The sequence below is a fragment of the Pinus tabuliformis genome, chromosome 3_2 (assembly GCF_031772625.1).
Source record: "Pinus tabuliformis cultivar Carrire ecotype Pingquan chromosome 3_2, CPIR1, whole genome shotgun sequence".
Classification (NCBI taxonomy): domain Eukaryota; kingdom Viridiplantae; phylum Streptophyta; class Pinopsida; order Pinales; family Pinaceae; genus Pinus; species Pinus tabuliformis.
The window spans coordinates 839719420-839745777 of NC_142302.1; the positions used below are offsets into that span (position 1 = coordinate 839719420).

Sequence of the window (26358 nt, forward strand, 5' to 3'; positions counted from 1 at the left end):
TCAGTATCGGCAGTGAGCAGGCTTGTAAGGTCCCTCAACAAGCACATTGATATACTTAGCCTAATCAATAGAAAGCTTTGCTAGCTTGGCACCCAACTTGGGCAAGTGTAGAGCAACCACCTTCTCATCTAGATGCTTAGGTAGCACATAGACCTTCTTCTCATACTTTCCTGATTTCTTCTCGTTCCAGAGCTCTAACTGAGCAATGACCTATAGCAAAAAGTAGAGATTATGCACCATCTATGGAACATCGACCTATGTAGCAATGGATCATACACGACAATATATTCAAGGGATTGATATGCCTGAGCAATCTAGTATGTAAATGCAATGGTTACAAGGAATTAGACATATTTACCTGGTTTGTAAAGGAGCAAGACATGACAAAACTTGGGTGCTCATTTTCACAGCCTAAGTTCATCAGACATCCCTCTGTAAGAACAATGATGCCATTGTTGGTGTCAGGGAACACCCACCTATCAGTGTGAGGTTTGATGGTAATCTTCTTAACACTAGGGAAAGTTTCAAGGCCTTGCATATCAATCTCATTGTCAAGGTGACCGATGTTACAAACAATGGCATTGTTCTTCATTTTCCTCATGTGATCTACCATGATGATGTCCTTGTTGCTAGTATTTGTCACAAGATATCAATAGTGCTAACTACATCCTCAAGGGTGAGAACAGGAAGGCCTTCCATAAGCACTTGCAGGGCACATATAGGATCAATATTTGTAACAATGACCCTATCTCCAACGACTTTGAAGGCTGCAACACAACCCTTGCCAACATCTCCAAACCCCCAAACAACAACAACCTTACAAGAAATCATGACATCTGTGGCTCTCATAAGATCGTCTGGGAGAGAGTGCCTAAATCCACACAAGTTGTCAAACTGCAAAAGAAGAAAGAGAATCAGAATCAATACAAATTGCATCTCAAATAGAAAATTTTTGAAGAAAAAAAGGATCTGAGAAATCTGGCCCTCGATCTATAATTCACAATAATTCAAAACTTTGATACAAGTCCAATTAGCTTTCAAAACCTTAGCTAACATTAACCCATAATAACCAAATAATTGAATATATGTAAAAGTGCTTGATTTTAAATATGAAGATGCCTCTACACCCACCTGAACTCACATTGATTCAACACTTTGAAAATTGACTTTTTTTTTTAATGTAGTGGAAACTAGTGAATCATAAAATGTAATGCAATGAAAGCTGACTATACAAAAAGCATCATGATGTGATGTCAATGACACCAAAGAATCAAGGCAACTAACAAGAGCAGTGCAACTCATAACATCATGAATGAGACCAAAATTCCCCCAAAGCCATATCAGATCCAACATCAGGAAGCTGGTATCGCATGATTAAGATTAGCATTAAGATTAAAATACTTCCTAATGCTCTAAACAGATATAAGATAATACAGTTTGATGATGACATGCTAACTACTTTCAAACAACCACAAAACTCATTGCTAGAACCAAAAACACAACAACTAATCAAGATTCCACATCTCAAACACCCTGACAAGATCTAAACAACAACAAACCCACCAGAAAAGTGTGAGTTCAAAAGAAATGAGAACAAATTTCAAATCCAAACCACGACACCTAGAAAAGATCCTACTTCAAAGCACACTGACCAGATCTCAAAAATCACGCATCTACCTGAAAACATCTTTTAAAATATAGAAAGAGGCAAAGAAATGAGGAAAGAATCCAAATTCAAATCACAACATATAAGAAAGATCCCATTTCAAAAACTCTAGATGAGATCTCAACATCCCACCATGCCCACCTGAAAACATCTATTAAAAAAACAACAAAATGTTTATGAAAAAGCATAGAGAGCATGGCTATGACATTAATTGGTGAAATTGGACACTGCTATGACATGAATGACCCACTCCACCATATATTGCATGAGTTTTAATGTAACGGGGCTAGGTACAGGGAATTGGTATTTCTGGAAAATAGCAATGGATCATACACAACAATATAATCGAGGGATTGGTATCTCTGAGAAATCTAGTATGTACAAGCAATGGTTGCAGGGAATTAGAAATATTTACCTGGTCTGTAAAGGAGCAATACATGACAAAACTTGGGTGGTTAGTTGCACAATCCAAGTTCATCAGACGTCCCTCTACAAGAACAATGATGCCATTGTTGGTGTCAGGAAACACCCACCTACTTGTCTGAGGATTGATGGTAATATTATTAACACCATGGAAAGTTGCAAGGCCTTGCATGTCAATGTCGTCGTCAAAGTGACTGATGTTTCAAATAATGGCATTGTTCTTAATTTTTCCTCATGTGATCTACCATGATGATATCCTTGTTGCCAGTGGTTGTCACAAAGATATCAGTAGTGCTAACTACATCCCCAAGGGTGATGTTATCACTCAGGTTGTTCCCTGCCTCCTGAAGGGAATACGACCGTGGTAACCACTAACCAATCTTTCAGCTGCAAGTCCTAGCCTACCTGCAACTAGAGAGGGCTCTCTCTTTGTAATTTAACTTTGTTTTGTGATATTTTAGGCTAGTTATGATGCACAGGTTTTTGTTTTAAGTTTGTTGGATGGTGATTTTGTTATGAAACCAGCTCAAGAAAAGATAGAAAAGATAGATCAACGCCTTAGAATTCAGCCTCTTCGAGGGGGCAACCTCCTTTACATTACATAAATGAACAATTCTTGGATGATACAAATGACAAAACCTCCTTTCTATATATAGGAGTCTAAGGAGTCACAATATAATCCAGCCGACCTAACAATAATAATATAAAGCCACAAAAATAACAATAGAGGGATTCTATGGGGCACAGAAATAACAATATGGGGGTAATAGGGGCACAACAATATAAATAAGGGGTATAACTACAATAGTAATGGGGTAATCACTAGTATTATAGGGACCCAACATGCCCCTCTCCTTCAAAAAAGTGTTGTCCTCAACGCTTGAGTAGTTTTGGATACTTCTGCATAAAATTCTCATCCTCCCATGTGGAATCTTCAGCGGATAAGTTCTTCCACTTGATAAGATACTCTGAAATTGATCGATTTCGTAGCTGTCGAGTTCTTGTTTCTGTGACTGCTTCCGGTTCCAATATAATTTTTCCTTCCTCGTCAAGTTCTGGCAATATTGTTTGAACTGGGAGCTTGTCGCCTATAACCTTCTTTAAACATGAAACATGGAAAACTGGGTGCAATCGAGAAGCTGCAGGAAGCTCCAATTTGTATGCCATAGTACCAATCTTTTGCAACACCTTGTACGGACCATAATACTTTGGTGATAATTTATTATCCTTCTTAGCTTGCTTTAGGGACATTTGCTTATATGGTTGTAGCCGTAGGAATACCCAATCACCTACATCAAAACTTCTTTCACTGCGATGTTGATCTGCCTGTTGTTTCATTCTATTTTGTGCCAACACGAGGTTATCCTTTAAGAGTTGGAGGACTTGTTGTTGATGTTCGATGTGATGTTCCACTGCCTGAACCTTAGAATTTTCTCTTAAATATGATGTGATGGATGGTGGTTGATACCCATAAAGTGCCATAAATGGGGTCATTTTTGTTGCTGTATGGAAGGAAGTGTTATACCACCATTCAGCCAGAGGCAACCATTTGACCCATTGTGTCTGTTTATCAGATACAAAGCAACGAAGATATCCTTCCAAACATTTGTTTACTATCTCAGTTTGCCCATCAGATTGAGGATGATAAGATGAGCTATGAGCTAACTGAGTACCAAGACAAGAAAATAATTCTGTCCAAAAATTTCCAGTGAAAATGGGATCTCTGTCACTTACAATAATCTTTGGGTTTCCATGTAGCTTTTGAACTGTTTCCATAAATGCAGTAGAAACTGTACTGGCTTTAAATGGATGTGATAATGCACAAAAGTGTGCATACTTGGTAAGTCTGTCAACTACCACCATGATGACACTCTTTCCCTCAGACTTGGGTAAACCTGTGATAAAATCCATTGAAACCTCCTCCCAACGTTGGCTTGGAATGGATAAAGGTTGTAATAGACCCGGTGTCTTAATTGTTTCAACTTTATTTTGTTGGCAAACCAAACATTCCGCCACAAACTTTTGAATATCTGATTTAAGGCCATCCCAAAAAAATTCCTTCTTAACCCTGTGGTAAGTTTTTAAAAATCCTGAGTGCCCTCCTAAGGGAGAAGTGTGCAATTCCATAAGAATCTTTTGTTTTAGCTGGGAATTCTTACAGAGGTATAAGCGATCTTTGTACCATAACGAATCATTTTGCCAGCTAAATGTATCAGAAGTACTGGAATCTTGTTGTAGCTTTCGAATAAGTGCCCACACTTCTTCGTCATTCTTCCATTCCTCCCTTGCTTCGTTTATCCAATCTGGTTGGATAATAGAAATGGCACACAACAATGCTTCCACATCCTCATCCTTTCTTGAGAGTGCATCTGCCACCACATTTTGCTTCCCTTTTTTGTAGATGATTTCAAAGTCATAACCCAACATCTTTGTGACCCACTTTTGTTGCTCTTCAGAGGATAATCTTTGTTCTAAAAAGTATTTAAGGCTATCATGATCCGTTTTTACCTTGAAGTGTCTTCCCATTAGGTAGGGTCGCCATTTCTTAAGTGCATGGAGTATTGCCAACATTTCCTTCTCATAAATAGCTTTGCTTAAAAACTTTCCCTTGATTGGACGACTTTCAAAAGCAATGGGTCTTTCATCTTGCATTAGAACAACACCAATTCCATTTCCTGAAGCATCACATTCCACAATAAAGGTTTTTGTGAAGTCCGGTGTAGCTAAGACCGGTGCTTGGCACATTGCCTCTTTAAGATGTTCAAAGGCCTTTGTTGCTTCCGGAGTCCATGAAAATGAATCTTTCTTCAATAATGTTGTTAGAGGTGCTGCTATTCTCCCATAATTCTTAACAAACTTGCGATAATACCCTGTCAACCCAAGAAATCCTCGCAGATGCTTTATGGATGTGGGGATTTTCCATTCCTTAATGGCTTTAATTTTGCTAGGGTCTACCTTAACTCCTTCATGAGATACAATATGACCCAAATATTCCACCTCCTGGACTCCAAAGAAACATTTGGATCTTTTTGCATATAATTGTTTCTCCTCCAATAGTTGTAGCACCCTGTCAACATGTTCAACATGATCCTTCCAAGACTTGCTGTAGATTAGTATATCATCAAAAAATACTAACACAAATTTTCTAAGGAATGGTTTGAAAATTGAATTCATCAAACCTTGAAATGTTGAAGGTGCATTGGTAAGGCCAAAAGGCATGACCAAAAATTCATAATGACCCTCATGAGTTCTAAATGCCGTTTTCGGAATGTCTTCAATCTTCATTCTGATTTGATGATATCCCGAACGAAGATCCAACTTGGTGAAGTAAATTGATCCATGCAATTCATCCAGTAATTCATCAATGACAGGAATGGGGAACTTATCTTTAATAGTGAGCTTGTTGAGCTCCCTATAATCTGGACACATGCGCCATGATCCATCCTTCTTGTGCACCAATACTACTGGAGCTGAGAAAGAACTTTGACTCGGTTGAATTATACCAGCCTCTAGCATTTCTGCAACCATACGTTCAATTTCACTTTTTTGGACATATGGATATCTGTACGGCCTGATGTTTGGAGGAACACTTCCTGGAATCAGATGAATAGCATGATCATGATCACGCATAGGTGGGAGACCTTTGGGAGTCTCAAATACCTTGGAATGATTGTCCAAGACTTTTTGGAGATCTGGAGAAATAGATGATTCCAATGTGGAAACATCTAGCGAACATAATTGTGCAATTACACCTCTTTGCTCCTTTTTTAGAAGCTTTGTCATGCCATTAGAGCTGATTATCTTTCCTGGTTTCCCTGCAATACCCCTTAATTCAACTTCCTTTCCTTCCACAGAAAATTTCATGAAAAGTTCTTGAAAATTAAAAGCTATTGTACCCAAGGATTGTAGCCATTGGACTCCTAGTACAACATCAGCACCTCCCATTGGAATGGAAAGCATTGGGCTAGTCAATACATATTCTCCCATGGATAGCTTGATATTATGGCACTTTCCAGAACAATTTATTGTTCCTCCATTTGCAATCATCACTTGACACTCTGGTGCTGGATATAGGAAGCAATTCAATTCTTTTGCTACCCTACAATGAATAAAATTGTGGGTGCTTCCTGAATCAATCAACACTATTACCTTTTTCTTCTTGATTTGTCCTTCTATCTTGATGGTTTGAGGAGTGGTAATTCCCGCCAATGCATTACAAGATATGGTCGGATTTATTTGTTCTTCATCTAGGCTTTGTTCCTGGAATATATCCTCTTCTTTTGACCTTTCTTGCTCCTTTTCTTCTTCCTCTTCACAATCTATGTAGAATAATTTCTTCTCAGCACACTTATGACCTTTTGTGTATTTGCTATCACAATTGTAACAAAGCCCTTTTGCTCTTTTTTCTTCCAATTGTTGTGGTGTCAACCTTGTAGGTTGTGGAAGACTATGGGCAACAACACTTCCGTCTTTATAGTTGTGAATGGTATGCTTCCTAGTTGCCATAATTTTGCTTTCCATTTTTCTTGCTAACCTGAATGCCTTCTCTAATGAATCAGGTTCCCAAAGGCGCACATCATGTTGGATATTATCCTTTAAAGACCCTATGAACACATCAATCCTATGCTCCTCTGGAATATCTTTTACCCTTATGTTCAATTTTTGGAACTCCTCAATGTGCTCCATTATTGAACCCTTTTGTTTGAGACTTATCAATTGGCTAAAAAAAGTGTTGCTTTTTGTATCCTCATAATGTGCTATCAATTCTTCCGTAAAAATTGCCCAAGTGATAAATTGTTTACGAGAACAAAGCCATTGATACCATACAAACTGATTTGGTTCCAAATATAAAGTTGCCATACGTACCTTTTGTGTGTTTTGCACATTATTGAGATCGAAGAATTGCTCCATCTGTAATATCCATGTGGCGGGATCCTTGCCATCAAACTTCCTCATATCGATTTTTGGAACATGGTGAGTCTTCGATCCAACATTAGAGTCTATGGAATCATGATTAACATTTCTTTTGTTCTCATCATGAGTTTCCTTTACTACCTTTTCACCATTAGTAAGTATTTCTTGTAGAAAATTTGTCAAATCTGTCTTCAAATCTGCCATGTCTGTCTTCAAATCTGCCATGTTTGTCTTCAAATCTGTCTTCAAATCATCCATCTTAGCTTCCATGCCCTTTATCTTAGACTCCACGCCATTTATCTTAGATTCCACGCCATTTATCTTAGCTTCTGTTAGCTTTTGTGAGCGTGACATTTGTTGCACTTGTTCTTGTAATTTTGATATATCATGTAGCATTTCTTCCTCTTCTTCATGAGTCATGCTAGAGCTTTCAGGTTCCTTACTAGGTGTTTGCATTTTCTTTCCTCGGGGCATCAGTTACCGATAATAATGCTTTACTATGCCCTTTGAATTCCGTTAAACCAAGCTTACACAAAAATTTAAAAAAAAAAACTACACACCTTTTTTCACTTTATAGAAGCCTGATATTGAATCTGATGTATCTCTGTAATTTCAGATCATCCAGTTCTGAAATTGCAACCTGTAGTAGCCTTCTGCGTCCTCTTTCCAATGCCACAAGTCTGAGCCAAATTGGATTCTCCAAGGAAGAGTTATGTGAAATCTCCCACAGTGACTTGCTTTTAGACTGGTTCAGTAGAGCGAACTTGTACGACGTGCCACGAGTCACTGTTTCAACCTTTGAATCTGAAACACACATACAAGAAACTACAGTCCGTCCTCTTTCTGTACCTTTCTACGAAATTTCAATCCGATCCTCAGAGAGAAAGTTATGACGATTTTCCCCAGGTCACCTGTTTTGAATGTAATTCAGGAGTCTGCAAAAAGACCAACTTCCTCAGATCATATCTCCGCAAATATCGTGCAAAAAGCTCTGAAATTCGGACCCAAGGTTCAGCGCCAATTCTTCTCAAATGGGTTTTTTTTGCGACTTCTGAAACGTCACAGAAAAAAGTTATAGCGAAAATGCCACGATGACCTGTTTGGAGCAGCGAAACCCTAGAATCCAAAGCTCTGATACCAAATGTTATGAAACCAGCTCAAGAAAAGATAGAAAAGATAGATCAACGCCTTAGAATTCAGCCTCTTCGAGGGGGAAACCTCCTTTACATTACATAAATGAACAATTCTTGGATGATACAAATGACAAAACCTCCTTTCTATATATAGGAGTCTAAGGAGTCACAATATAATCCAGCCGACCTAACAATAATAATATAAAGCCACAAAAATAACAATAGAGGGATTCTATGGGGCACATAAATAACAATATGGGGGTAATAGGGGCACAACAATATAAATAAGGGGTATAACTACAATAGTAATGGGGTAATCACTAGTATTATAGGGACCCAACAGATTTCAAACAGAGCTGGGGTGAAAGTCTAAGACAGTCTGTCCCATTGGGCTATGGAGTCGATGATGGTGTACATCTGAAAGTGTCTCTTGGATAGATGGTAATGCTACAGAGCAAGATAGGCAGTTTTGGAACAATTTTCAAATTTGGAAATGATGGAATGAAGTCAGGGAATGAAAGGCAATCAAGAATCTTTCATTATGCTCACAGAGGGAAAATGTATGAGTATTGTCCAGGAGCAATTAAGAATTCCTAAACAATATTCAAAATGAAGGAATTAGTGCAAACCTGAGCAATTAAGAATTCATATCTATGACTAATTTAGAGGAAAACACAAGTAATAGCAGAAATTGAGCACAGGGTGTAATTAAACAAATCCTGGGCTATTCTTTCTCCCTGTTATCAAGATTATGAAACATATGTGAAATTTGTAAACACAGAAAACATAAAGCACAGTTTAGAATAACTTATTGTTCTATTGAATGACTCAGGAATTCAATAGCAGGTCCCAGAACATCGTTTGCACATTCAGCCAGCGCAGAAACCATGAACTTCAACAGTCGTTTGTATTAGAAAGTCTCAGAAATTATAGCGTAGCTTAGAGAGAAAATCACCAACCCAAAATACATATTATGGGGAGGTATTTATACAAAAGGGTGATACAAAATATCATGAAGATAAGTCTTTGAATTCATAACTTTCTTTACCAACTCTTAAGAAGTAGTAGATGAGGGAATAAATGCTGTAATAATTATGAAGGTGTTAGCTGTCCAATCGGTCAGAGATATTTTGACTTTTCTGGGCTGTGTGAGTCGGCTGCTTGCTGCGCATTCATTCTGCGTTTGCTGTCCTGATGCTGGTACGTTGTTTGTTGTTTTCTTGGTCTTTATCATCAGTGCTCGATTTCTTTGCATTCAATGAGCTGTAGTGAACATTCCATTTCTTCCTTGCACTGCTTTTTCTTCCCTTTGATAGGTGGACCATGCTATCTGTATGTGTTGACCTGTAGATCATAAAAAAGAATTAATAAAAAAATCACCTGAGGAATGTCTCCATCATTCCTTTCCACCAATCCTCTGTAGGTAGCTGATGTCTTTGTATCTTTATCAATGTTTCATCAGCTTCAGTGTGTTTATAAAAGTTTGGCTGGACTTCAAAGAGATGGTTTATCTCATGCTCAATGTAAAACAGGTTTTCTAGTTTGTCATAGAGACTCTGTCCATATGGAGGCCCTGTTTCTTCTGATGTGCTTGAGGACGCTGTGATTTGATTGGTGGCATAGTTGTTTACCCTGTTGGCATCATGCTCATGAGATAGCAGTCTTCCAGCGCTAGTTACCAAACTTGGTAGCCCTCTGCTCTGTAATGCTGCAAACTTTATTCTGAACTCATTTACCTTTGCTTGCATTTCTTGGCATTTTCTTTCTCGAGTTTGTACAAAATTCCTTAGGGTTAGCACCCTTTTTACTAGTAAGATGGTATCATTCCTGTTCCTGATACCTATTGTTGCCAATTTCTCTTTGGTATGAGTGTTGGGGAATTGGATCATTCTGTTGGCTTGCTCAGGCATATTTCCTATAGATGGTCTAGCCTTTTGATTTTCAAACTAAGCTAAGCCTATCAAGTCCATTTGCTCATGTATGGTCTCAATTGATTGCCACTGGTCTGTAATGGATTTGCCGATCTTGGCCCACAAAAATTTCTTGACCTCAGCTAGGGTCCTATCAAGAGTAAGCTCTTTCTCTAGCTCCTTTATTCTTTTCTCCAAGGTTTTCACTTCCCTTGTCTTCTCAGCTACATCCTGCTTTGACTTGTCATATCTTTCCTCAATTTTGGCCAACTTTTCTTTGGCCTCTTTCAATTCTACCATCTGCACTTCCAGGGCTTTTATTTCTTTCATCATTCCCTCGATACTCAAGCTGGTCTCTTGCTCTGCCGTTGCTGTAGTTGCTGAAAGTGGTGCTAAACTTGAGGTACCTGCTTCTGATGTTGGATCAACGGGAGGGACTGTTGTGGTGGCCATAGGAGGAGCAGGTGTATGAATGTGAGTTGTTTGAATTGGTTGAGAGGCCAACTCTCCCTGTCTTCCCTGTAACGATGCCTCCAAGGCACTCTCTGTTTCTATCAACCTTTTATGCAAGCTCATAAGCAAAGTAACCACATCTTGCTCTTCTTTTTGTTGTTCTATTTATGTGGTTTGAGGATGTAGTGTTGCTGGCAGCCTGAGTTTTCTTCTGAGGGCTGCTATGTCTTCCTCTTTCTTTTTTATCCAGGCTTGAATGCCTTTCGGATCCTGGGGATCATGCCCCAACTCTATAATAATCTCCTCCAAGGACTTGATTCTATTGTCCTTGGCCTGTGATGAAGCTTTCTCCAATTCTAGTTGGGCAGAAGTATTGTGCAAAGAGTTGTGCAATCTATGGGCCAACAATGTTTTGTCTTCCAGGGTACAATATACCATTGCCCCGGTCTGCTTGTGCAATTCAATCTGGTCCATCGGATGGATGTCTTTGGAGAGCACTTCCAGATTGGTTCTGATATAGTCAGCAGCCGATTGTGGTTGCTGCATTATAGGTTTGAAATGACTGAGAGTCATTTTTCCTTCTTGGATGTCATAGGCTGCCATTAGCCTTTGCTGATTAGTGGGAGCCATCCTTAGCAACTGGTGGTGGAGCTGGTACCTCACTGGCTCATTTCTAGCCTTAATATCGGTGAATGCCTTCTTAATATCAGAGCCCTATCTGCTTTGTTGCTTGGTGGATGTGACCTCCACACCCTGTTGTCTTTCTTGCTCTAGCTGGAAGGAGCTAGCTGACGTTTCCATGCTTGGGGGTACTTGCTGTTCAGTTGGCCCCTCTGGCATTTCTTCTTCTGAATAAGGATTTAATCTCTGTCTCTTTTCTCCTTGCTGATCTGCAGATGTCCTTGTAGGAGTCTCTTCCTGTCTATCTCTTTTCTTGGCCCTTTCCTCATTAAGAGGAGTCTGTAATACAGGAATTTCAGTTGCCTTTGCTTGAGTTGAAGGGTATTGCCCTTGACTTTGTTCATCTGTAGAAGCAGGCCGGTCTGCCATTGTTTCTTACTGTTCCAAATTGTGAACTTGTTGTTCTGAATCTTGCACCTCTTTTCCTTTAGATGTTCCTGCTAGCGGAGCACTTTCTTGGGCAGGTTGTTGGGCTGTCATGGCGGATGAGGTGCCTTTTCTAGGGTGCCGAGGAGCTGTGAAAAACACCTTTCCAAAAGATTCCAAGTCAACTGATTTTTCAAGGTTTTTTATTGCTTTTTCTGTTATTTCTTCTTCAGTAAGCTCCTCCACAAGTGTGCCCTCTACCCATTATTGTTGGTTGGCATATTGTTCAATTTCAGGGATTCTGTGATGGGGATACCCTGTGAGCTTGTTTTTGACCCTTCTAAAGCTTATGAAGTGTTCAGGGTCATATGGTGACCAATAGAAACTCAGTTTGAGCTTGAGTTTTTCTCTCAGAATCTCATCAACATCCTTCCATGCTTCTTCCCTTTTATTGAAGATGAAGGGGCCCAATTGATGTCTTATTTTAAGTTGTGCCTTTTTCCTAACACCATAGAAGTGTTTTAAGTTTGCACTGTTGAATTGCCTGTAGTACTCCAAGGCAAAGAGTCTCATGGGGACATATTTTGGTAGCCTGCATGGGACTAATTCACAACCATAGATCCTTATTACGGTGTGGTTTTGGTAGTAATACCAGTCACCAATGCTGTATCCCTTTGAGAGATGTAGAATTCTCTGCATTTTAGCAGCAAGCCTAGGAGGAGGATCTGCTGACAAAAGGCAAGTGGCTGGAGAGACAAAGAGGTAAATGAATTCACAATATGTGTAGGGGGAGATATTAACATGATGGAACACTGATGACCAGAATATCACAGACCTTCGCTCCCCCCTAGCATCCAATTTCTTAAGGAAAGCTGGGAAACTTTCAGACTGATAGTATAGCAGCAAATGATAGATATATGAGGTGTATTTGAATACCCTTTCCCTCTCTAAGTTCATGAACTGCTCATGAATCTTGTTGGCTATGAAGGTGGCATAGTCATACTTGATAGCAGGGGGCTGTCCTGGAGTGAAGATAGACATCAAGGCAAAGACAGTTTCATCTACAATTTCACTGGTTCTGAATCCCAGGATGTAGGAGATCATGTCTATGAGAAATTTTCCCTCCTCAGTAAACCAAGCATGGTGATAGGGAATAGTGAATCTGGAGTAACACGCTGGTGGCATTAACAGCTTGGCAACTCGGTCAATTTCTGCAGAGGACAACTTTGAGGCTTGATCCAGTAATTGTTTCATGGAAAGGGAGACCAGAGGCTGAGTTGGCTTGAATTGCAGCATCTCATCTATGGACTGAGAAGTAATGTAAAAGAGGACATTTCCAGCAGGGTCCATCACTGCCCTTTGAGAAGGCTCATATTTAGCATAACACTAATTGATAAGGTCAGGGAAGACATTTACTAAGGGCAGGTAGTACATTGGCATGTTGGATTCCCATATTCCCAATAGATCATCTTTATTTCTGAATTTATTCCTTATCTCACAGAAAGCCTGCAGGTGAGGCTTGACTCCCTCCATATCAACAATTTGATAGTCTCTGTCTACCAGAGGTATCCATTCTAACTCTCTATGGGGTGCATTTAGTGGTGCAATATTGAGGGCAACTGGGGCCTCCATAATTTTATTGGGATTTATAATTGAGTTTGGTGTATACTTTAACAGGAAAACGGATTCCTGACAGAGGTTTTTTGGGCAAGGAACTTACATTTTCGAGTTTTGTGCTAAGATGGCTCTGCTGAGTAAAACTCAATGGGAACAGAGAGCATACAGGGTTCTGCAACAAGAAAGCTTGAAAACGGTGGAGAGAATGGGAATTTTACGTGTTTCTTATTGGTTCTGCAGGGGAACAGGGGCTAGATTTCGAGCTTTAACAACAATTTTGCAGAGGGTGACAAAGTTGCTAGGTTTTGGTCACAAATGAGGTTATACAATGGGGCAGAGAGGAGAAGCTCGCGAGTGCCAATGTCTTCAAATTGAATTTTAGGTGTATTGGCGATTTCCTGATTAAATAACTGTTTTTGGAGGCTGTGCTATGAAATGCAGTTACAGGCAGAGCGGAGGAGGTTGGATTGTAGGTTGACTATGCCCGGGTAGCAGACTGGAACATCGAAGATAGGTTGGACGTGATTTGCATGCAGAGACTTTCGCTATTGGTCACGTAAAAAACAACAAAACATCACTTTCGTTGGTTTTTAACGAAAATTTGTGATTTTGCGGGCTTTTGGCGCATTTTCGTGCTGATGTCAGCGTGACTTCACATGGAACTGTAGCAGGGTATTGTGGGTAACATGGCGCCTGATGTGGATGGGTGACGGGGCGGCTAGGGCAAACTGTACAATAGCGGGGGTGCTGACAAAAAGGCTGATGTGGAGCTGACGTGGGCGGTGGGGAGGACAGGAAGTAAGCGGTTTGCTATTGGACCGCCTTTGGTACGAGGGTGGTATGTGTCAGCGCGGGCCCGATGCAATCGGAACGGGCCACGTGTCGCCGCGTACGGCGGCAAAACCGCCTTCTATCGCGAGCTAACCCTCGTACAGCGGGGTCGCTCCGATATCGGCGAGGGCCATCGTATCTGGGAGGTCGGATCAGAGGGTTGACGGGATGCAAAGTTGTTGATACGATACGGCGCGGGGACCCGCCCATATATTTAAACATTATAAAATTATGTCGGGCGATAAACTTTAGGTTTAATGGGTTTTGTGGGTTCGGTGCATATGGTCACAGTTATTCATTTGATCAAATATCAAATGAAACCCAAAATATATGAGCGCGGTGGGTAATGCGGTAAGGTTTATGCGTGAGGGGGTCAATGGTTATTAATTTAACCAAATGTTAAATTAATCCCAAGGTATATACGCAGAAGGGCTAATATAAGTCCCAAATGAACTTTACATTTCCCAAACTTTGTATTGTATGGCTATAGTGCCAAGGGGTGGGGATATTTAGTATTTTTTGGGTTTTTATAGAGTTTTTTGTAGAATAGGGATAGAAAATGATTTAGGGAGTTAAATAATAGAGTTAGGTGTTAATATGTGTTTATGAAATGAAATTGTATGGGTGAATTCTAAGTATGTGGCGTGAGAACTAAAACATAAGAAGATGTATGGATTAATAATTTTACACAAGAAATGTGGCTTCTTTCCACTAAGTAAACCGAGAGTTTAACTTAGAATTTCTCATAGAATGAAGTGAAATAGGACTATTGGGTAGATCCCAAGGTCCTTAAGGGGATGTTAGTCAAAGATTTATGGGGGAATGATAGGGGAATTAGTCATGCTTCCACTGTTCTGCAAACAAACAACTGCCAAGGAACCAATGTCATTGATGAGATGAGTCTTTTTGACAAGACAAAAGTGAGCACCCACCTGCTTCTGCACCCTCAAACTACCTACCCAGCCTAATACACCTAACATTTTTTCTTCCTTTGGATTGGGTGCATTTGGACTAGCAAACCTTGATTGTCCTCTTTTTCTTTTGACTACCATCCTTCCAAAGTCTACCCTTATCTCTTCCAATGGCCCAGATTAAGCAATTGGGCTCCTTAATTTCTCTACTTATCTACTCATCTGCCAAGCTTGAACTATTTGGACAAATATTCTTTCTCTATTCTACAACAACAAATTTAAACATGGAATGGTCCAGATTTAACTGTTGGGCCACCCATCAAGTGTTGTAAGCACAATATCTGCACATTGTGAATTTGCAAATAAGATAGCAGTGGCATTTTTGACTGGCCACTTTCCTGGTCTTTCTTTGGGGTTAATTTCTATTACTTTTTCTTGACCAATTTACTCTTTTTGCCCTTTGATTTTTCTTTTAGGGCATACCCTCTTTACATTTTTTAATTTTCCCTTTTTGTATATAAAATATGGAACCTTTGTAGCATGAAAAGATGAACATATTTGGCACTTCCCTGGTCAATCATGAAAAATGAAACCTATTGGTATAGGAACCTAACAGTGGCTCCACTTGGGGATGGCTTTTCCTGGTGAAAATCCAAGAACAGCAGGTCAGATTGCCTTATTCTCAGTTGACTGCTGTAATTCAAAACTTCCATTTGCTGGAAACCAATGATCTGAATCTTTGTAGCATGTGTGCAGTCTTTATGAGCTGATTGGTGCAAAATTACAGCTCTGTCTTTGCTAGTTTTTGTGAGTGTTTATCATCATTTATGTAGTCCCCAAGTCTTCTCTTTGATCTCTTGTGGTAAGTTTCCAGATATATACCAAAAGTTTTTCTCAAAATCTGCTGCATTTTGTTCCTTATCTAATTGCTGTAAATGAAAACTGCTGGAAATACAAATATTTATGTACAATATACAGTTGTGTTATGTTTGATCAAAGGGAATCAAAATAGTGCTTGAGCATTCGCCCATTGACCGGGCCTTCCTCATTATCTGTGCCATCCAAACTCTTCAGAAAATAGGTGTTGTTACCTTGTACAACATGAATAACATATGGTCCTTTCCAAAGAAAATCAAATTTCCCATGCTTCCCTTTATCTTCCCTCTTGGAATCCCATCTCAACACTTTGTTTCCTATGAAAAAATCTTTAGCTTTCGTTCTTTTGTCAAAGATCTTCTTGAGTTTATCTTGTAGAACCTGGGTTCTCTGATATACTTCCTCTCTTGTCTGATGTAAGTGAATAGTTTGATTGATCCTTCTTTGAATATAATTAGGCTCTGCTTGTGTCTCTTGCAGCAACTTGATTATAGGGATTCCCAGAGATGAAGGGAATCTTGCCTCCATTCCATAAACCAAATCATATGGACTTGTGCCAAAAGATATTTTGGTGGTCAATCTGTCTGCCCATAGTGCATTCACAAGTTTTTTATGCCAATTCTTTTTGTTCTCCTCCAATACCTTTTTGATGATGTTGATGAGGATTTTGTTGGATGACTCAACTAAGCAATTACCTTGGGGATAATAGGCTGTGGAGTGTCCCAAGGTAATGTGGTATTTGTGGCAAAAGTTGATCATTCTTTTGGATTTGAATGCAGCAACATTGTCTGTAATAATTTTTTCTGGACAACCAAATCTAGACAAGATGTTGGTTTCTAAAAATTGCATAATAATTGAGTCATTGGCTTGCCTACAAGGAATAGCTTCTATCCATTTGGTGAAATAGTCTGTGGCAGTAAAAATCCACTTGTGTTGGTCAGAAGATGAAGGGTGGACTTCTCCAATGAAGTCTAAACCCCATTGTTGAAATGGTCTTTCAGTTGAAATAGGTTTGAGGGGTAAAGGTAACAACTTTCTCTTGCCTTCAAAGATCTGGCATTTATGGCATGACATTGCAATTTTTTTCACATCAACAAACAGGGAAGGCCAATAAAATCTAGCCCTTAGGATTTTATCAGCTATCGATTTCCAATATAAGTGTCCTCCACAATCACCTGCATGAAATTCCTTGAGTACTTTGTCAGTTTCATCCAATGTTGGGCAATTAAGCAAAATACCTTCATGATTTTTCCAAAACAACACATTGTCTATAATACAAAACTTTGATACCTTCATCTTCAAGAATCTCTTTTTAGTTCTAGACAACCCTGGAGGAGCTTGCAGGTTTAACAATACAAAACATATGTCAGCATACCAAGGTGATTGTAAAAAGGCTGGATTGATCTGTGGAGTCGCCATCTCCTGTTCATTGTCCAGTTCATTGATATCAAGGGCTTGAAAGTTGGTTTCAGTCATTAATTTGGCTAGCCCTTGTCCTTTTATCAGTTTTGTAGGCTTGATTTCAATGTCATACTCTAAGATATTGGCCATCCATTTTCCCCTCTTTCCTTCAATTCCTTCTTGAGTTAAAATGTCTTTGACCACAGCATTTGGAACATAGGCTATCATATGTGAGTACAAAATGTAAACTCTGAAATCCTTGATGGCTTTTACAAGGGCATAAGCTTGTTTTTCCATGATCTGGTATTTCAAGGGAGCATCTCTAAGGGATTTGCTAAAGAAAGCAATGGGCTTCTCACATCCTTGGTCATATTTTTGTAATAGGACAGTAGCAATTGTATGCTCAGATGCGAAGGAAAAAATGATGAAATCTCTATCAAACTTGGGACTTGTGAGGACTGGTCTTTTTGTTAGGGCTGTTTTGATGTCCTCAAAGGCTTGTTTAGCTTCCATCGTCCATTTGAATTTAGAATCTTTCTTCAGCATATTATTTAACAGTCTTATAAGCTCGACCAAGTTGGGAATGAACCTTCTTAGGAAATTGATCTTTCCTAAAAAAGCTTGCAGTTCTTTGATGTTCATTGGATGAGGCACTTGAAGGATAGCTTGAATTCTATCCGGATCAATCCAAATGCCATCTTTTGAAATTATGTGACCTAGGAGTTTGCCTTCTTCTAGGCCAAACAATGATTTCTTTGGATTCAATGATATGCCATATTTTCTGCAAATTAGGAACACTTGCCTTAAGTGTTCTAAATGTTCTTGGTCTGATTTTGAAATGGCAGTGAGGTCATCAAGGTATATGACTGAGAAATCATGGATCTCTTTGGAAAAGGCTATATCCATTGCTCTTTGAAAAGTGGCCCCTGTATTCTTGAGTCCGAAAGGCATTTTGACATATTTAAAGGTTCCCCAAGTTGTTGTAAAGGCAGTTTTATCTTGATCGTCCAGGTGTACTAAGATCTGATTGAATCCTGAGAATCCATCTAGCAATGAGATCCTAGAGGCTCCCAATACCCTTTGTAGGATATGATCCATTTTTGGTAAAGGGTAATGGTCTTTGAGAGAGACTTTATTCAAATTTCTTAGGTCAACAAACAGTCTTATCTCTCCCATTTTATTCCTAGTGGGTACTAGATTTGAAATCCACTCTGAGAACATGATAGGTGCAATGATTCCAACTTCATACATACGCTTAACTTCTTTTTCAATCAAGGGAAGGAGGACAGGATTCCCTCTTCTAAGCTTTTGTTTAAAAGGTTTTTGATTCTCTTTCAAGGGTATAGTATGTTGGATGACTGAAGTATCATAAGATTTGAGGTCCTCATAACTCCAGGCAAACACATCTTGGAATTCCTTAAACAAGTCTATGTATTTCAATTTCTGATCAGCAGGCAAGGCTTTGGAGAGTTTTACCATTTTGGGATTTTCTGTGGTTCCAATGTTGAAGTCCTCAATTTCTGCATTTAGAGGTTGTATTTTTGGCTTCCTTGAAATATCATTTGAATCAAATAAATCCTCCAAAGGAGTTAAGCCCGTGGACATAAAATTGTCTTTTAGTTCAATTACTTCAGCTTCTGCCTCAGCTATTTCATCTAAATCTGTTTGCTTCAGTTCTTGTAAATTCTTGTCATCAAAATTTGTTGGGTGCAAAATCAGATTTGCAGTTTCAGCTGATATATTTTGCTCACTTTTGTCTATCTGTTGTTGATCATCCATGGTACTTGTATCAATGTTTATACTTGATAATTCCTCCTTCAGAGTCAGGAAATTATTTATCTGTGTATCATTTTCAAAGACTTTCCAATTTTTGACATTATCTGGGACAACAGGCCTATGTTTAATTTCAGTGGTGAAATGGTGATTGGGCTCAAAAGGGAGCTTGCAAGTGCTAGCAAAGGTTGCCAAGCTATGTGCATGTAAATTGTGCTTTCTTGGAATTTTGGTGAGTTGAGATTCTGAGAAAGTGTTAAGTATTTCAATGGTTTCCCCTCTGTAATCTCTCAACCTAAGATCATTTGTGACAAAATTTCCCTTCATTTGCTGTATGATCAGATCCGAATCCCCTAGAATTGAAACTTTGGTTGCCCCTAGATCTTTGATTAGTTTGAGTCCTAACAAAAGGGCTTCATACTCGGCCATATTGTTCATGCATCTAAAATTTAATCTATATGCATGACCTTCAGCATGGTCATTTTGCAAGTTGTGGATCCAAACCCCTGCCCCTGCTCCTAATTTGTTTACCGAGCCATCAAACTCTAAGTACCATAAGACCTCTTGGTTATGACTAGCCTTAAGAGTTTTAGAAGCTTGTTCAGAGGGCAGATTTGGCTCTTGTATGTCACATGATATATCATTTCCCTTTGTTGCATCAATCATAACAACAGTTTTTTGATCTTGAGTATTAGACTTTTCTTCTATGCTTTGTGTTGGTGCTGCTTCTATGAGTTTGTTATCAGTTGTGGAACACATCCCAACATTGTATAAGATGAATGAATCCATGTCGGAATGCATAGAATAGATGGGGAAGTTTTGGGGTTTTTCTTGACTGCTAACCGCATATTTCATTAGTGTTTCCCGGTATAATCTCTTTGGCTGGCCAAAGACTGAAATAGTGGCATAGGACATGTCTAGTTGCAAGGATCCTTGGAGTTTTTCACCCCAAGATCTTGACAAAAGCATACCATACTTGGGTGGAATATCAGCTACCACCACATCCATCAAGATTGTCTTAGCTGGGTATTGGACTAAGGATACACAAAGGTCTTTGATTAGGCCTAGACACCTGACCTGGCTAGAATCAAATGAGAATAAATCTTTGTAGGGTCTTGTGATATCTAGGTCGAGTCTTTCCATCACAGATTTTGGCATTAGGTTATGGGAAGCTCCCGAATCAAACATAGCATTATGGAGCACCTTGTCATGAATGTTCAAGCTTACATAGAATGGAGGAACTCCTCCATCCACTATTTTACCATTGACTTCCGGACCGAAAATCAACTCTGGTTGATCATCTAGAACATTGATTGCATCCTTATTCTCTGGTATTTGGAGTGACCTATTGATTTGCTGTCTGTAAACTTCATGTTTGGCCAATTCAGAGAGAGGAATCACTATTTTTAGCTTACCTATTTCTGTTTCTAAGTTAAAAGGTTTTTCTATCTGCACTTTTGTGTTGTGGACATTAGACTTTTCCTTTTCAGCTAGATTTTCAGTGATCTTCTCTTGATTATGAGTGCTGTTTTGAGGTACATCAGATTTGGAATCATTTTCAGGAGAACATTTTGAATTTTCTTTTGAAGAATGGGATGTGAATGACTGGTTTTTTGAGGGTTGTAAGTCTGATATATCTTCCACAGTGAATTCCTTTGGGTCTGGGTCTGTTTTAGAAGAGGGTTCTATCAGGACAGCTTTATCCTTTGTCCCCTTTGGCTGTTTGGTATCCTTCAGCTTGGTAGGTTCCGGCACATCTATGGTTCTACTTCTTAATTTGTACTGTTTATGAACCTCATAGACTGCTGCATCATAGCCTTCCCTAAAATCAACTGATTCTCGAGATTTGTTTTGAAATTGATTAAAATTGTGAGCTTCTTGATCATCTTGGGTCAAGAATATTTGTTGCTCACTGTTTAACCCCATTAGGTTGATTTGGGTGTCCTCTGTTGGTTCACTAGATGTTGAGGCTTCAACATAGTTCTCTTGGAATGGAGGTTTGATGTTTTGGTTAGGGCCAACCCTTCCAACATTTGGAGTTTGATTTTTTCTAAAGTTCGGGCTTCTTGCAGTGTTACTTGGTTGACCTTCCCATGATGATTTTCTTTCTATGGTTTCCACCCTATCCCCAAGTCTATCCATACCTTTGATGATTGCATCAAGTTTTTGTTCAAATGTTGAAGGTTCCTCTTTGAAAGTTGTCCTTCTTTCAGCTCTGCCCGGTTTTGTTTAGCAATTAAGTTTGCCTCCACACTAACGGCTATATTCTGCATGTCTGCTAAGCTTGGAGGGGCTCTTTCCCTCAATTGGTACGCCATGTCAGAATCAAAACCATCAGGGAATTTGATCAAAGCTAAATGAGGTGGAGGTCTGAGGTTTTGAGGAATAGCATTATAAACATTGTTGAACCTAGCACAATAGTCTTGGACGGTTTCCTGTGGGCCTCTTTTCAGGTTGTCATATTCTATTAAAATGTGTAAAGGGTCTTTCTTCTTTTCCCATCTATTTAAGAAGGATTGGTAAAGAGCTTCTGAATCAACTATAGAATTTGCAGGAAGTGCTCTGAACCAAATTCTCACATCACCAGTTAAACTTTGGACAAAAATCTTCATTCTCACATCATCATCATCTATTTCATAATTCTCAAAATAATCTTGCATTTTCTTAGTGTGTTGCTGGGCTGTATAGGAGCCAGTACCATCAAAATATGTGATTTTACTCTGATAATCCTGAGGCATAGCCCTTGGATTTCCAGGCAACTGAAGAGGAGCATAACAGTTTGCCATATTTACTAGGATAAATGGGGCAACAGGAAGAAATGGGATGGAAGGAACAACAAGGACAGTGGTAGAAATAGGTGCAGTGGATGGAGGTGTGGAGAAGGTGCTTTGAGAGGTGGATGAAGAACTGGGATAAGCAGCAGTAATGTGAAGACGGATTGAGGGTTTAGCAGGAGTTGGGATATAGTTCTGTTGAACTGTTTCAAGGTCTAAATCAACAGAAATTTCTTGAGCTTCTTGTCTCCTAAGGGCCTTAGGGATCAAGTTGGGATTGTCAAAAATAGCTGGAGGATGTGGGTCAGGGTTTGACCTGGTGTACCTAGTTTTCCTATTTGGAGCCAGCTTCTAAATTTGTTTTCGGTATTTTCTAAGAATGTTTTAAGATCACAATTTTTTCACAATATTCTACGAGAGTTTCTTTGAAATATAGGAGGCTTTGGGCTTTCATTTGAGAATGTTGAGACAGAGAAACTGATCAAATCTTTGGAACAGCTGTTTATAGCCTAAAACTATACTAGAGATTGATTGAAGCAGCTTTTATTTACTTCTGTAAATGCAGAGCAAAGACAGTTTTTCAAACGCTACCTGGCTAACTTCAGGCTCCATCTGTAGCTTTAGAAAACAGAAAACAGTTATAAGCAAACATTTAGTTCCCTAGTGGAGTCGCCAATGATGTTATCACTCAGGTTGTTCCCTGCCTCCTGAAAGGAATATGGCCGAGGTAACCACTAACCAATCTTTCAGCTGTAGGTCCTAGCCTACCTGCAACCAGAGAGGGCTCTCTCTTTGTAATTTAGCTTTGTTTTGTGATATTTTAGGCTAGTTATGATGCACAGGTTTTTGTTTTAAGTTTGTTGGATGGTGATTTCAAACAGAGTTGGGGTGAAAGTCTAAGACAGTTTGTCCCATTCGGCTATGGAGTCGATGATGGTGTACATCTGAAAGTGTCTCTTGGATAGATGGTAATGCTACAGAGCAAGATAGGCAGTTTTGGAACAATTTTCAAATCTGGAAATGATGGAATGAAGTCAGGGAATGAAAGGCAATCAAGAATCTTTCATTATGCTAGCAGAGGGAAAATGTATGAGTATTGTCCAGGAGCAATTAAGAATTCCTAAACAGTATTCAAAATGAAGGAATTAGTGCAAACATGAGTAGTTAAGAATTCATATCTATGACTAATTCTGAGGAAAACACAAGTAATAGCAGAAATTGAGCACAACGTGTAATTAAACAAATCCTAGGCTATTCTTTCTCCCTATTATCAAGATTATGAAACATATGTGAAATTTGTAAACACAGAAAACATAAAATAACAATTTAGAATAACTTATTGTTCCATTGAATGACTCAAGAATTCAGTAGCAGGTCCCAGAACATCGTTTGCACATTCAAACAGCGCAGAAACCATGAACTTCAAGAGCCGTTTGTATTAGAAAGTCTCAGAAATTAAAACGTAGCTTAGAGAGATAATCACCAACCCCAAATACATATTATGGGGAGGTATTTATACAAAAGGGTGATACAAAATATCATGAAGATTAGTCTTTGAATTCATAACTTTCTTTACCAACTCTTAAGAAGTAGTACATGAGGGAATAAATGCTGTAATAATTATGAATGTGTTACATGTCCAATCGGTCAGAGATATTTTGACTTTTCTGCGCTGTGTGAGTCGGCTGCTTGTTGTGCATTCATTCTGCGTTTGTTGTCCTGATGCTGGTATGCTGTTTGTTGCTGTCTTGGTCTTTATCATCAGTGCTCGATTTCTTTGCATTCAATGAGCTATAGTGACCATTCCATTTCTTCCTTGCGCTGCTTTTTCTTCCCTTTGACAGGTGGACCATGCTATCTGTATGTTCTGACCTGTAGCTGATAAAAAAGAATTAATAAACAAATCACCTGAGCAATGTCTCCATCATTCCTTTCAACCAATCCTCTGTAGGTAGCTGATGTCTTTGTATCTTTATCAATGTTTCATCAGCTTCAATGTATTTATAAAAGTTTGGTTGGACTTCAAAGAGATGGTTTATCTCATGCTCAATGTAAAACAGGTTTTCTAGTTTATCATAGAGACTCTGTCCAGATGGAGGCCCTGTTTGTTCTGATGTGCTTGAGGACGCTGTGATTTGATTGGAGGCATAGTTGTTTACCCTGTTGGCATAATGCTCATGAGATAGCAGTCTTCCAGTGCTAGTTACTAAACTTGGTAGCCCTCTGCTCTGTAATGCTGCAAACTTTATTATGAACTCATTTACCTCTGCTTGCATTTCTTGGCATTTTCTTTCTAGAGTTTGTACACAATTCCTTAGGGTTAACACCCTTTTTACTAGTAAGATTGTATCAGTCCTGTTCCTGATACCTATTGCTGCCAATTTCTCTTTGGTATGAGTGTTGAGGAATTGGATCATTCTGTTGGCTTGCTCAGGCATATTTCCTAAATATGCTCTAGCCTTTTGATTTTCAAATTGAGCTAAGCCTATCAAGTCCATTTGCTCATGTATGGTCTCAATTGATTGCCACTGGTCTGTAATGGATTGGCCGATCTTGGCCCACAAAATTTTCTTGACCTCAGCTATGGTCCTATCAAGAGTAAGCTCTTTCTCTAGCTCGTTTATTCTTTTTTCCAATGTTTTCACTTCCCTTGTCTTCTCAGCTACATCCTGCTTTGACTTGTCATATCTTTCCTCAATTTTGGCCAACTTTTCTTTGGCCTCTTTCAATTCTACCATCTGCACTTCCAGGGCTTTTATTTCTTTCATCATTCCCTCCATACTCAAGCTGGTCTCTTGCTCTGCCATTGCTGTAGTTGCTGAAAGTGGTGCTGAACTTGAGGTACCTGCTTCTGATGTTGGATCAACGGGAGGGACTGTTGTGGTGGCCATAGGAGGAGCAGGTGTATGAATGTGAGTTGTTTGAATTGGTTGAGAGGCCAACTCTCCTTGTCTTCCCTGTACCGATGCCTCCAAGGCACTCTCTATTTCTATCAACCTTTTATGCAAGCTCATAAGAAAAGTAACCACATCCTGCTCTTCTTTTTGTTGTGCTATTTCTGTGGTTTGATGATGTAGTGTTGCTGGCAGCCTGAGTTGTCTTCTAAGGGTTGCTATGTCTTCCTCTTTCTTTTTTATCAAGGCCTGAATGCCTTTCGGATCCTGGGGATCATGCCCCAACTCTATAATAATCTCCTCCAAGGACTTGATTCTATTGTCCTTGGCCTGTGATGAAGCTTTCTCCAATTCTAGTCGGGCAGAAGTATTGTGCAGAGAGTTTTGCAATCTATGGGCCAACAATGTTTTGTCTGCCAAGGTAGAATATACCATTTCCCTGGTCTGCTTGTGCAATTCAATCTGGTCCATCGGATGGATGTATTTGGAGCGCACTTCCAGATTGGTTCTGATATAGTCAGCAACCGATTGTCGTTGCTGCATTATAGGTCTGAAATGACTGAGAGTCATTTTGCCTTCTTGGATGTCATAGGCTGCCATTAGCCTTTGCTGATTAGTGGGAGCCATCCTTAGCAACTGGTTGTAGAGCTGGTACCTCACTGGCTCATTTCTAGCCTTAATATCGGTGAATGCCTTCTTAATGTCAGAGCCTTGTCTGCTTTGTTGCCTGGTGGATGTGACCTCCACACCCTGTTGTCTTTCTTGCTCTGGCTGGGAGGAGCTGGCTGACGTTTCCATGCTTGGGGGTACTTGCTGTTCAGTTGGCCGCTCTGGCATTTCTTCTTCTGAATAAGGATTTAATCTCTATCTCTTTTGTCCTTGCTGATCTGCAGATGTCCCTATAGGATTCTCTTCTTGTCTATCTATTTTCTTGGCCCTTTCCTCATTAAGAGGAGTCTGTAATACAAGAATTTCAGTTGCCTTTTCTTGAGTTGAAGGGTCTTGCCCTTGACTTTGTTCATCTGTAGAAGTAGGCCAGTCTGCCCTTGTTTCTTTCTGTTCTGAATCCTGCACCTCTTTTCCTTTAGATGTTCCTACTAGTGGAGTGCTTTCTTGAGCAGGTTGTTGGGCTGCCATGGCAGATGAGGTGCCTTCTCCAAGGTGCCGAGGAGCTGTGAAAAACACCTGTGCAAAAGATTCCAAGTCAACTGATTTTTCAAGGTTTTTTAATGCTTTTTCTATTATTTATTCTTTAGTAAGCTCCTCCACAAGTGTGCCCTCTACCCATTCTTGTTGGTTGGCATATTGTTCAATTTCATGGATTCTATGTTGGGGATACCCTGTGAGCTTGTTTTTGACCCTTCTAAAGCTTATGAAGTGTTCAGGGTCATATGGTGACAAATAGAAACTCAGTTTGAGCTTGTGTTTTTCTCTCAGAATCTCATCAGCATCCTTCCATGCTTCTTCCCTTTTATTGAAGATTAAGGGGCCCAATTGATGTCTTATTTTAAGCTGTGCCTTTTTCCTAACACCATAGAAATGTTTTAAGTCTGCACTGTGGAACTGCCTGTAGTACTCCAAGGCAAAGAGTCTCATGGGGACATATTTTGATAGCTTGCATGGGGCTAATTCACTGCCATAGATCCTTATTACCTTGTGGTTTTGGTAGTAATACCAGTCACCAATGCTGTATCCCTTTGAGAGATGTAGAATTCTCTGCATTTCAGTAGTGAGC

At 39.5% G+C, this 26358-nt stretch overlaps 1 pseudogene; it reads right to left on the reverse strand.

The window, feature by feature from the left end:
• Window positions 1-25460, reverse strand: LOC149183278 (adenosylhomocysteinase-like; annotated as a pseudogene).
• Between the last annotated feature and the right edge of the window lie 898 nt (window positions 25461-26358).